The sequence below is a fragment of the Eptatretus burgeri genome, unplaced genomic scaffold (assembly GCF_056783735.1).
Source record: "Eptatretus burgeri isolate ZD-2024b unplaced genomic scaffold, Ebu_testis_v1 Ebu_testis_scaffold_68, whole genome shotgun sequence".
NCBI classification, from domain to species: domain Eukaryota; kingdom Metazoa; phylum Chordata; class Myxini; order Myxiniformes; family Myxinidae; genus Eptatretus; species Eptatretus burgeri.
In genome coordinates this window covers 13,316-26,630 of record NW_028222018.1, presented here as the reverse complement: position 1 = coordinate 26,630, position 13,315 = coordinate 13,316, and positions in this window count along the sequence as shown.

Sequence of the window (13,315 nt, the reverse complement as noted above, 5' to 3'; positions counted from 1 at the left end):
CCCTTCCACTGAAGGAAATTGAAGAACTCATATTATTTACCATAATAGTTTTTATCCAATAGTTGTTATATTTATCTTTGTTCAATTTTACATCCTTGACATATTTCTCAGTATCTTTAACAGATGAAGAGATTGATTGAAACTTGTCTTTTGTGTCTTGAAACATTGTATTTATTAAGTGAAAAAGTTGGAGGATAAAATGGTTTTAAGCACAGATTCACCTTGTAAAACAAACGAAATTTTCATCAAGAAAATTTTAGTTTAAGCAAAGTTTTATTCTATAAATATGGTGAATACAACGTACTGCGATGTTTGTAATCACGAATATAAACATTATAGAAAACACCTCCGAACCAACAAACACACATTTAATCTGTTTCATAAAATATCTCCTCTTGAGTTGGAAAGAAAACATTGTGATATCTGTTCAAAGGATGTTTTGAAGAGTAGTTATAATAAACATCTTCAATCACAAAAACACAAGAAAAATGAGTTTAAAGTAAAGGGAGACTATTATATTGAAAACACTGATGGGGCATTTAAAGGGCATATAAAAATAAGGATTTTTCAATTTGGAGAACCCGGTCCATCATCAATAGCTGAATCAATTGAAATAGTGAAACCCGATGTTGAAAAATTTATTAAAAAGACATTAAAAGAAATGAAAACTTTAAAGTTTTATATGGGAGTGAAAATGAATATGAAAAGACAAGATGAAGAACAAACTCCTTATATGAGAACAGATCTTCATTTTATAACATCATTTCAAGATTTTTTGAATAGTGGGGTTTATGAAGAACTATCAAGACAAGAGGAGGATGTTGATAATACAGTGGTAGGAAGTGGATTCAATATTAAAAAAATCATCTTTTTAGATATACACATTCTAAAATCAAACCCTCTTAAAGCTTCTTCTTATATTGAATTACCAAAAGAAATAAAACTAAAGAAGGCAGTTGTTAATATTAAGAACAATGATAATAAATGTTTTCTCTGGTCTGTTCTTGCTCACTTACATCCACCAAAATGTAATTCAGAAAGAGTAAAACAATATATGAAATATGAGAATACCTTGGACATTAAAGATTTTAAATTCCCAATGCCACTAACAGATATTCCTAAATTTGAGAAAAAGAATAATCTTTCTATTAATGTATATGGATTAACGGATACAAACAAAGTTCAAATATTAAAAATTTCAAACAACTATAAAAATGAAGAAACACACATTGATCTTTTATATTTTAGTGTTGGAAAGAATTCACATTACACATACATCAATAATTTATCAAGATTAATCTCTTCTCAGGTATTCAGAACAGCAAACAAAATATATCCTTGTAAGCGATGTCTTAATTCATTTCATACAAAAGAACGATTAGAACAACATTCAAAATATTGTAGTAATCATAAATCAGCTGTAATTACAATGCCTAAACCTGGTGAAAAGATTTCTTTTGAAGATTATAATAAATCTATCATGCACCCATTTGTGATATATGCTGATTTTGAGTGTATCCTTAAAAAGATAAATACTGCTTCTCCTAATCCAAAAGAACCATATACAAATAAATATCAAAAACATATTCCTTGTGGTTTCTGTTATTATATCAAATCATCTGTTGGAGAAAAGTATAACAAACTTGAACATTATCGTGGAAAAAATGCTTCACAAGAGTTTGTAAAACGATTAGAAAAGGATTGTATAAGACTCACTAAATTAATGAAAGAAACAAATGAACCGATGAAATTAACCAAAGAAGAAAAATTAGAATTTAGAATGAACAATATCTGTCATATTTGTGAGGGGAAATTAAGGAGTCTAAAGTTAGAGGCCATTGTCATCTTACTGGTAAATATAGAGGTCCCGCTCATTCCTGTTGTAATCTTAATTATAAATTACCTTCTTTTATTCCAGTCTTTCTTCACAACAGCGCCAACTATGATACACATCTATTTATAAATGAACTTTCAAAAACACCAGGGAATATTTCTGCCATAACAAACACAAGTCAAAAGTATATTTCATTTTCAAAAATGATATTCACAAAACCTTTAACTCGTATTAGGTTTCTAGATTCTTACAAGTTTATGGGAACACCACTAGCCTACCTCGCATCAAATCTAAACTCCACGGACTCTTTTCCAAATCTTAATTCATTCTTTCCAAAAGAGGAAATTCTCACTAAAGAGGAAATTCAGATTAAAGAGAGAATTCAAAGTAAAGAGGAAACTGTAATTAATGAAGAAATTCTAACTGAAGATGAAATTCTAATCATAAAGAAAATTCGAACAATGAATGAAATTCTAACTAAAGAGGAAATTCTGATTAAAGATGAAATTCTGATTAAAGAAGGAATTCTTACGAGAGAGGAAATTCAAACAAGGAATGAAATTCAAAGTAAAGAGAAAATTCTTACAAGTAAGGGAATTTATCCTTATGATTATATGGATTCATTTATGAGATTTAAAGAAACACAACTTCCATCAAAAGAAAGTTTCTATAATAACCTTTATGAAGAAGAGATAAGTGATAAGGAATATAAACACGCACAAGAAATATGGAAATTATTTAAGATAAAGAACCTTGGAGAATATCACGATTTATATCTAAAAACAGATGTTTTATTGTTAGCTGATGTGTTTGAGGCTTTTAGAACACTCTGTCATAATAAAAATTGTTATGGATTAGACCCTGCCCACTATTTCACAGCTCCTGGTTTAGCTTGGAGTGCAATGTTGAAAATGACAAAACAAGATATAGATTTAATCAGTGATGTTGATATGCTTTTGATGATTGAGAAGTCCAAGAGAGGTGGAATATCACAAGTATGTTCAAAAAGATATGCGAAAGCAAATAATAAATATCTCCCAAATTATGATAGTGAAAAAGATAGTAATTATTTGATGTATTTTGATGCTAATAATTTGTATGGATGGGCAATGTCTCAATCTCTACCTTATGGTAAATTAGAGTGGGTGGAAGAAAAGGATTATGAAAAGGCTTTGATGAATATTGTTATTTCTTCTCAAGAGGAATTGAATGACGAAGAAGAAGGTTATTATTTTGAAGTTGATTTGAGGTACCCGAGTGTTCTTCATAATAAGCATAAAGACCTTCCTTTTGCATGTGAGAAAGAAACCCCAAAGAAAAGAATGGTTCAGTGATTATCATAAAAGTTTTAATATTAAAGGCAAATCAACAGAAAAGTTATTAACAACATTCTATGATAAAGAGGGATATGTTTTACATCAGAGAAGCTTAAAACAGTTTTTGAGAGAAGGATTGAGAGTAGCTAAAATTCATAGAGTTTTAAAATTTAAACAAAGTCCTTGGGTGAAAAAGTATATTCAATTCAATACAGATATGAGAGCAAATACAAAAGTAAAATTTGAAGGGGACTTTTATAAATTAATGAATAATGCTGTATTTGGAAAGACTATGGAAAATGTTAGAAACAGGCAAAACATTAGATTCGCAACATCTTGGAAAGAAGCTTCGAGATTGATAAATAAACCAAGTTTTGAGAGAGAAGAGGTTTTTTCAGAGAACTTTTCTGCAATTCATATGAAAAAGGAAAGTATTGTAATGGATAAACCAATTTATATTGGAACAGCAGTTCTTGATTTATCAAAGATATTGATGTATGATTATTTGTATAATGACTTAAAGAAAGAGTATGGTGAAAATGTTTCATTGTTGTATATGGACACTGATAGTTTTATCCTAGATATAAAAACTGATGATGTTTATGAAGATATGAAGAAAAATATTGGAGTATATGATACAAGTAATTTCAGCAAGAAGAGTGAGTTATTTTCCAAAAAGAATGAAAAGGTTATTGGTAAGTTTAAGGATGAGTTGGGTGGAAAAGTAATGAGTGAGTTTATTGGATTGAGAGCAAAGGCATATGCTTATAAGTATGGTGATCAGATTGATAAGAGGTTAAAGGGAATAAAGAAATATGTAATAAAGAAATCAATAACTTTTAGAAATTATTATAATTGTTTGATGAATAAGAAAGAAGAATACAGGAAAATGAATACAATAAGAAGTTATAAACATAACATATATAGTGAAGAAGTAAATAAAAAGGCATTAGGAGCCTTTGATGATAAGAGATTTATTTTAGATAATGGAATAGATTGTGTTCCATATGGATATTGTATGATAGAGTGTATAAAATAGATTGCGTTTTAACGATGGGAAGATGGGTTAGGGTTTTTAAGGGCTACCGCCGCTTTTTCACAATATATAAATGGTTAAACCAAGTATTAATCAAACTAAAGAGTGGAGAAAATCTCAGTCTTGGTATATAAATGGAAAACATAATGAATGTGAAAAATATCAAATAAGTCTTATTGAAAAAATAACTAAAACAAAGGTAAATAAAACAAATAAGCGAATCAATTTAAAAAGTAGTACGTTAGAGGATGTAAAGAAAAAAATGAATATCCTTGAATGGACTGAAAACTTTGATGGTTATCAATTGAACAATGAAAAAACAATTTACTATAATCTCAAAATGATATGTGGCTCAGGAGGTGGTCAGATGAGATCATTAAGAGAAGTTTATCATTTCGTAATGGCACAAAAGGGGTATCTTCAAAAATATAAAGATTCAAATGTTTTGTTTGTCAATATTTTAGATGGGGATTATTGTGCAAAGAAAATTAAACTATTGAAGGAATTTGAGAATGAACAAATCTTTATAGGTTCAATGAGTGAGCTGTTCAACCCCCAGGTGTTCAATTCAATGAGGTTCAACCTCCAAGTTAAAAGGGGAGACAAATAAATATACCTTGGGATAAAAAGGGGGTTTATTTTTAAGGAAAAAAAAAGGGAATCGCTGAAAATCCCCCATTCATTTACATGGGGAAAAGTGAGCCAGAATCAGTATTCTTACCCTACTTACATATATGTATATATATATATATATATGTATATATATCTTCTTCTTCCTCTTTCGGCTTGCTCCCGTTAGGGGTCGCCACAGCGGACCAACTGTCTCCATTTCGCTCTATCCTCCACATCTTCCATTGACACTCCAACCACCCGCATGTCCGCCCTCACCGCATCCATGAACCTCTTCTTTGGCCTTCCTCTTCTCCTCCTGCCTGGCGGCTCCATCTTCAACATCCTTCTCCCGATATACTCCGTTTCCCTCCTGTGCACATGTCCAAACCATCTCAATCTCGCCTCTCTCACTTTGTTTCCAAACCGTCCTACCATATATATATATATATATATATATATATATATATATATATATATATATATATATATATATATATATATATATATATATATATATATATATATATATATATATATGTATGCCATCTCGACGCATATCCTATCATATAGGTCCTACCATATGCAAATATATATATATGTATATATATATATGTATATATGTATATATATATATGTATATATGTGTATATATATATATGTATATGTATATATATATGTATATGTATATATATATATGTGTATATATGTATATGTATATATGTATATGTATATATATATGTATATGTATATATATATATGTATGTATGTATATGTATATGTATATATGTATATGTATATAAATATATATATACATATACATATACATACATATATATATATACATATACATATATATATACATATATATATATATATACAAGTAGGGTGAATATACTGGTTCTAGCTCACTTTTCCCCATGTAAATGAATGGGGGATTTTCAGCGATTCCCTTTTTTTTCCCTAAAAATAAACCCCCTTTTTATCCGTTTTTCCCTGCTGTGCAGGGGTTTGGCTTTTTGTGAGGCAATGTTTTATGGTCGGATGCCCTTCCTGGACGCCTCTTACAACACAGGGATATGGTACACCTATTCTAACCGGGGCATACACCGGGACCAGTATACTGGTACTCATTTCGCCGACCTCGGAAGGATGACAGGCTGAGTCAACCCCCTGGTGTTAATTCAGCAGCTGAGCGGGATTCGAACTCGGGACACTGGGATCCCAAGCCGCCACCCTAACCACTAAGCCAACACCAGGCTTTGTATATATATAACCAGGCTATCCCAAGGTATATTTATTTGTCTCCCCTTTAACCTGGAGGTTGATCAGCTCACTCATTGAACCTATAAAGATTTGTTCATTCTCAAATTCCTTCAATAGTTTAATTTTCTTTGCACAATAATCCCCATCTAAAATATTGACAAACAAAACATTTGAATCTTTATATTTTTTAAGATACCCCTTTTGTGCCATTATGAAATGATAAACTTCTCTTAATGCTCTTGTTTGACCACCTCCTGAGCCACATATCATTTTGAGATTATAGTAAATTGTTTTTTCATTGTTCAATTGATAACCATCAAAGTTTTCAGTCCATTCAAGGATATTCATTTTTTTCTTTACATCCTCTAACTTACTACTTTTTAAATTGATTCGCTTATTTGTTTTATTTACCTTTGTTTTAGTTATTTTTTCAATAAGACTTATTTGATATTTTTCACATTCATTATGTTTTCCATTTATATACCAAGACTGAGATTTTCTCCACTCTTTAGTTTGATTAATACTTGGTTTAACCATTTATATATTGTGAAATAACGCGGCGGTAGCCCTTAAAAAACCCTAACCCATCTTCCCATCGTTAAAACGCAATCTATTTTATACACTCTATCATACAATATCCATATGGAACACAATCTATTCCATTATCTAAAATAAATCTCTTATCATCAAAGGCTCCTAATGCCTTTTATTTACTTCTTCACTATATATGTTATGTTTATAACTTCTTATTGTATTCATTTTCCTGTATTCTTCTTTCTTATTCATCAAACAATTATAATAATTTCTAAAAGTTATTGATTTCTTTATTACATATTTCTTTATTCCCTTTAACCTCTTATCAATCTGATCACCATACTTATAAGCATATGCCTTTGCTCTCAATCCAATAAACTCACTCATTACTTTTCCACCCAACTCATCCTTAAACTTACCAATAACCTTTTCATTCTTTTTGGAAAATAACTCACTCTTCTTGCTGAAATTACTTGTATCATATACTCCAATATTTTTCTTCATATCTTCATAAACATCATTAGTTTTTATATCTAGGATAAAACTATCAGTGTCCATATACAACAATGAAACATTTTCACCATACTCTTTCTTTAAGTCATTATACAAATAATCATACATCAATATCTTTGATAAATCAAGAACTGCTGTTCCAATATAAATTGGTTTATCCATTACAATACTTTCCTTTTTCATATGAATTGCAGAAAAGTTCTCTGAAAAAACCTCTTCTCTATCAAAACTGGGTTTATTTATCAATCTCGAAGCTTCTTTCCAAGATGTTGCGAATCTGATGTTTTGCCTGTTTCTAACATTTTCCATAGTCTTTCCAAATACAGCATTATTCATTAATTTATAAAAGTCCCCTTCAAATTTTACTTTTGTATTTGTTCTCATATCTGTATTGAATTGAATATACTTTTTCACCCAAGGACTTTGTTTAAATTTTAAAACTCTATGAATTTTAGCTACTCTCAATCCTTCTCTCAAAAACTGTTTTAAGCTTCTCTGATGCAAAACATATCCCTCTTTATCATAGAATGTTGTTAATAACTTTTCTGTTGATTTACCTTTAATATTAAAACTTTTATGATAATCACTTAACCATTCTTTCTTTGGAGTTTCTTTCTCACATGCAAAAGGAAGATCTCTATGCTTATTATGAAGATCACTCGGGTACCTCAAATCAACTTCAAAATAATAACCTTCTTCTTCGTCATTCAATTCCTCTTGAGAAGAAATAACAATATTCATCAAAGCCTTTTCATAATCCTTTTCTTCCACCCACTCTAATTTACCGTAAGGCAGAGATTGAGACATTGCCCATCCATACAAATTATTAGCATCAAAATACATCAAATAATTACTATCTTTTTCACTATCATAATTTGGAAGATATTTATTATTTGCTTTAGCATATCTTTTTGAACATACTTGTGATATTCCACCTCTCTTGGACTTCTCAATCATCAAAAGCATATCAACATCACTGATTAAATCTATATCTTGTTTTGTCATTTTCAACATTGCACTCCAAGCTAAACCAGGAGCTGTGAAATAGTGGGCAGGATCTAATCCATAACAATTTTTATTATGACAGAGTGATCTAAAAGCTTCAAACACATCAGCTCACAATAAAACATCTGTTTTTAGATATAAATCGTGATATTCTCCAAGGTTCTTTATCTTAAATAATTTCCATATTTCTTGTGCATGTTTATATTCCTTATCACTTATCTCTTCTTCATAAAGGTTATTATAGAAACTTTCTTTTGATGGAAGTTGTGTTTCTTTAAATCTCATAAATGAATCCATATAATCATAAGGATAAATTCCCTTACTTGTAAGAATTTTCTCTTTACTTTGAATTTCATTCCTTGTTTGAATTTCCTCTCTTGTAAGAATTCCTTCTTTAATCAGAATTTCATCTTTAATCAGAATTTCCTCTTTAGTTAGAATTTCATTCATTGTTCGAATTTTCTTTATGATTAGAATTTCATCTTCAGTTAGAATTTCTTCATTAATTAGAGTTTCCTCTTTACTTTGAATTCTCTCTTTAATCTGAATTTCCTCTTTAGTGAGAATTTCCTCTTTTGGAAAGAATGAATTAAGATTTGGAAAAGAGTCCGTGGAGCTTAGATTTGATGCGAGGTAGGCTAGTGGTGTTCCCATAAACTTGTAAGAATCAAGAAACCGAATACGAGTTATAGGTTTTGTGAATATCATTTTTGTAAATGAAATATACTTTTGACTTGTGTTTGTTATGGCAGAAATATTCCCTGGTGTTTTTGAAAGTTCATTTATAAATAGATGTGTATCATAGTTGGCGCTGTTGTGAAGAAAGACTGGAATAAAAGAAGGTAATTTATAATTAAGATTACAACAGGAATGAGCGGGACCTCTATATTTACCAGTAAGATGACAATGGTCTCTAACTTTAGACTCCTTAATTTCCCCCTCACAAATATGACAGATATTGTTCATTCTAAATTCTAATTTTTCTTCTTTGGTTAATTTCATCGGTTCATTTGTTTCTTTCATTAATTTAGTGAGTCTTATACAATCCTTTTCTAATCGTTTTACAAACTCTTGTGAAGCATTTTTTCCACGATAATGTTCAAGTTTCTTATACTTTTCTCCAACAGATGATTTGATATAATAACAGAAACCACAAGGAATATGTTTTTGATATTTATTTGTATATGATTCTTTTGGATTAGGAGAAGCAGTATTAATCTTTTTAAGGATACACTCAAAATCAGCGTATATCACAAATGGGTGCATGATAGATTTATTATAATCTTCAAAAGGAATCTTTTCACCAGGTTTAGGCATTGTAATTACAGCTGATTTATGATTACTACAATATTTTGAATGTTGTTCTAATCGTTCTTTTGTATGAAATGAATTAAGACATCGCTTACAAGGATATATTTTGTTTGCTGTTCTGAATACCTGAGAAGAGATTAATCTTGATAAATTATTGATGTATGTGTAATGTGAATTCTTTCCAACACTAAAATATAAAAGATCAATGTGTGTTTCTTCATTTTTATAGTTGTTTGAAATTTTTAATATTTGAACTTTGTTTGTATCCGTTAATCCATATACATTAATAGAAAGATTATTCTTTTTCTCAAATTTAGGAATATCTGTTAGTGGCATTGGGAATTTAAAATCTTTAATGTCCAAGGTATTCTCATATTTCATATATTGTTTTACTCTTTCTGAATTACATTTTGGTGGATGTAAGTGAGCAAGAACAGACCAGAGAAAACATTTATTATCATTGTTCTTAATATTAACAACTGCCTTCTTTAGTTTTATTTCTTTTGGTAATTCAATATAAGAAGAAGCTTTAAGAGGGTTTGATTTTAGAATGTGTATATCTAAAAAGATGATTTTTAAAATATTGAATCCACTTCCTACCACTGTATTATCAACATCCTCCTCTTGTCTTGATAGTTCTTCATAAACCCCACTATTCAAAAAATCTTGAAATGATGTTATAAAATGAAGATCTGTTCTCATATAAGGAGTTTGTTCTTCATCTTGTCTTTTCATATTCATTTTCACTCCCATATAAAACTTTAAAGTTTTCATTTCTTTTAATGTCTTTTTAATAAATTTTTCAACATCGGGTTTCACTATTTCAATTGATTCAGCTATTGATGATGGACCGGGTTCTCCAAATTGAAAAATCCTTATTTTTATATGCCCTTTAAATGCCCCATCAGTGTTTTCAATATAATAGTCTCCCTTTACTTTAAACTCATTTTTTCTTGTGTTTTTGTGATTGAAGATGTTTATTATAACTACTCTTCAAAACATCCTTTGAACAGATATCACAATGTTTTCTTTCCAACTCAAGAGGAGATATTTTATGAAACAGATTAAATGTGTGTTTGTTGGTTCGGAGGTGTTTTCTATAATGTTTATATTCGTGATTACAAACATCGCAGTATGTTGTATTCACCATATTTATATAATAAATCTTTGCTTAAACTAAAATTTTCTTGATGAAAATTTCGTTTGTTTTACAGGTGAATCTGTGCTTAAAACCATTTTATCCTCCAACTTTTTCACTTAATAAATACAATGTTTCAAGACACAAAAGACAAGTTTCAATCAATCTCTTCATTTGTTAAAGATACTGAGAAATATATCAAGGATGTAAAATTGAACAAAGATAAATATAACAACTATTGGATAAAAACTATTATGGTAAATAATATGAGTTCTTCAATTTCCTTCAGTGGAAGGGCTTTTAGTATACCTGGTAGAACATCAATTAAAGTATCTCTAACAAAAGTTTCTCCTCTCCTTCTAGTAATATATTCAAAACTAGAAAAAGCAATGAAACAAGAAAAAGTATCAAAAAACAAAAACCTTATGGATGAAGCTTTAGAAAGAAAAGATAAGACCATCTGTAATATGCAAGGAGAAATTTGTATTTTTTTCAACAACCCTAAAGATGTAAATCCTGATGAAATAAAGGATGTTAATATATCAGGTGAAATGACATTTCGTTCAATAGTAATTAACGATCATTTTAAAATTACCTTTAATATAAAAAATGTTGTCGTTGAATCTGATAATGAAAAAAGTATATCGATATCGATGGTAATATACAACTGAAAGTATAGATGAATTTCAGTTTAAGTAAAGTTTTACTTTATAAATATGCTAGACTTTCCTGATTCTCCATATGACAAATTTGAGAATTGTCCTGCGTGTGAAAGACGGGGATTAAACACAGAGTCAAAAGCCTATAAACAATGTATATTCTGTGATTATCTTCTAATTAATGATAATAAAAAATATAAAAAGGAAAATAATTCTTTTAGATTTACACCAAAAATGAATTACTTTACAAGATTGATTAGAGAAATGAATGTAAAGTATGAGGGTGATAACACACCTTTCCTTACAAGGGAAGAAACTGAATGTATAAGAGAAATGTTCAAAGGATTGTTGTTGTATATTATTCATGGATGTAATTTTCAGGGAAATATCAACACAAGATATTGTATAAATAAAATAATGGATTATCTTGAAATTAAACCTGAACTTAGGATAAAATATAGAGTTTCTAAAAAAGCCAATAATAAATTAAATAACCTGTTTTTCAAATATATAAATGAATGATTTTTACCTATTTGGGAAAATAAGATAAAATTTAACAACCATAAAAATCTCCCAAATTCATTAAGATGTCTCATAGTTGGTTCAAGTGGATGTGGAAAAACCTGCTTACTTTTAAAAATGCTCCTCACTCCCAACTTTTTAGATTATGATAATTTAATAATTTTCACAAAGTCGAGTTTTCAACCAGAGTATCAACTACTCTCACAAGGTTTTAATGCTGGTCTTCAAAAAGAAGATATAATCGGTTTATTTAAACGCCAAAAAAACCTAAATGATTATAACATTGAAGATATAATTCAACTATTTTGTGATACACAGAGATGTAAAAAGAAATCAAATCCTATAACTTGTATTCTTAGTGATAATACGGACGATATACCGTCTCCCCAAGATTTGGATAAATCAAAAAAGAACCTCGTTATCTTTGATGATTGTGTTAATGAGAGAAACCAAACGGTAATGGACAGCTACTACACAAGAGGGAGACATTCTTCTTGTAATTGTATTTATCTTCGTCAATCGTACTTTCAACTTCCTCGTCGTTCCATCAGAAACAATGCTAATACTTTTATTTTATTCAAGTTAAATTCAATAGATATCAATAATTTTTGGAGAGATAATTGTTCTACATTATGTAGTAAAAATAAATTTGAGGATTACATGAAGCACACGACTGAAAAATATAAATATATTGTTGTGAAACAAGATGAGATATTAAGGGATATATTTTTTGTTTTATAAACAATTACATATATAAATGACAACTATTATTATAAATCTTGTGGGTAAATCTGCTTCTGGAAAAAACTTTCATAAATCAAGGTTCTTGTGTAGTACAAATGAGAATATTGTAAAATTACTTAAATCGCACCCAGTGATACGCATTGTATCAACAACAACTAGAGCAATAAGACCTGGAGAAGTAAAAGGTGAAGATTATCACTATATTTCAGTGGAGGAACATATGCGATTGAGGAATGAAGGACAAATATTTGAGGAGGTTTCTCTTGGTACAACAAAATATTCACATTGTAAGAGTGAGTTAAGGAAACTAAAATCTGGTGGTGTTGGGATATTAGAAACTAATCCAGAAGGAACGAGACAAATTATTAAATATCTGAGCGGAGTGAAGATTTTATCATTCGGTTTTGATGTTGATGAAGAAACTCAACGCAAACGAATGAAAAGCAGAGATGCAAGTATTAGTGAAGAAGAAATTACAACTCGCATTAATGTTAATAAAGAATTTGATGAAATATTTAAAGAAAAGGATTTATTTGAACACATCTACTTGAATGATGAAGAAAAGGAAAATTTCCCTGTTGATCTTTACAATTCATTAAATTATATTTTACAATAAATAAATGGATGTAAAAGAAAGAGCAAGAAGATTTAAGGAACATCAAGAGTTGGTTTCAAAAGTTGTAAAACAACAGGAAGACATAAAGAAGAAACGCAGACAGAAACTAACGGGCGAAGAAGCATTTGAAAGAAAACAAGAGAAATTTTTAAACCACTTTTAAAAACTTCCCAAAAAAATGAAAGATGTTTCCACAGATCCCAAAGTAGAAT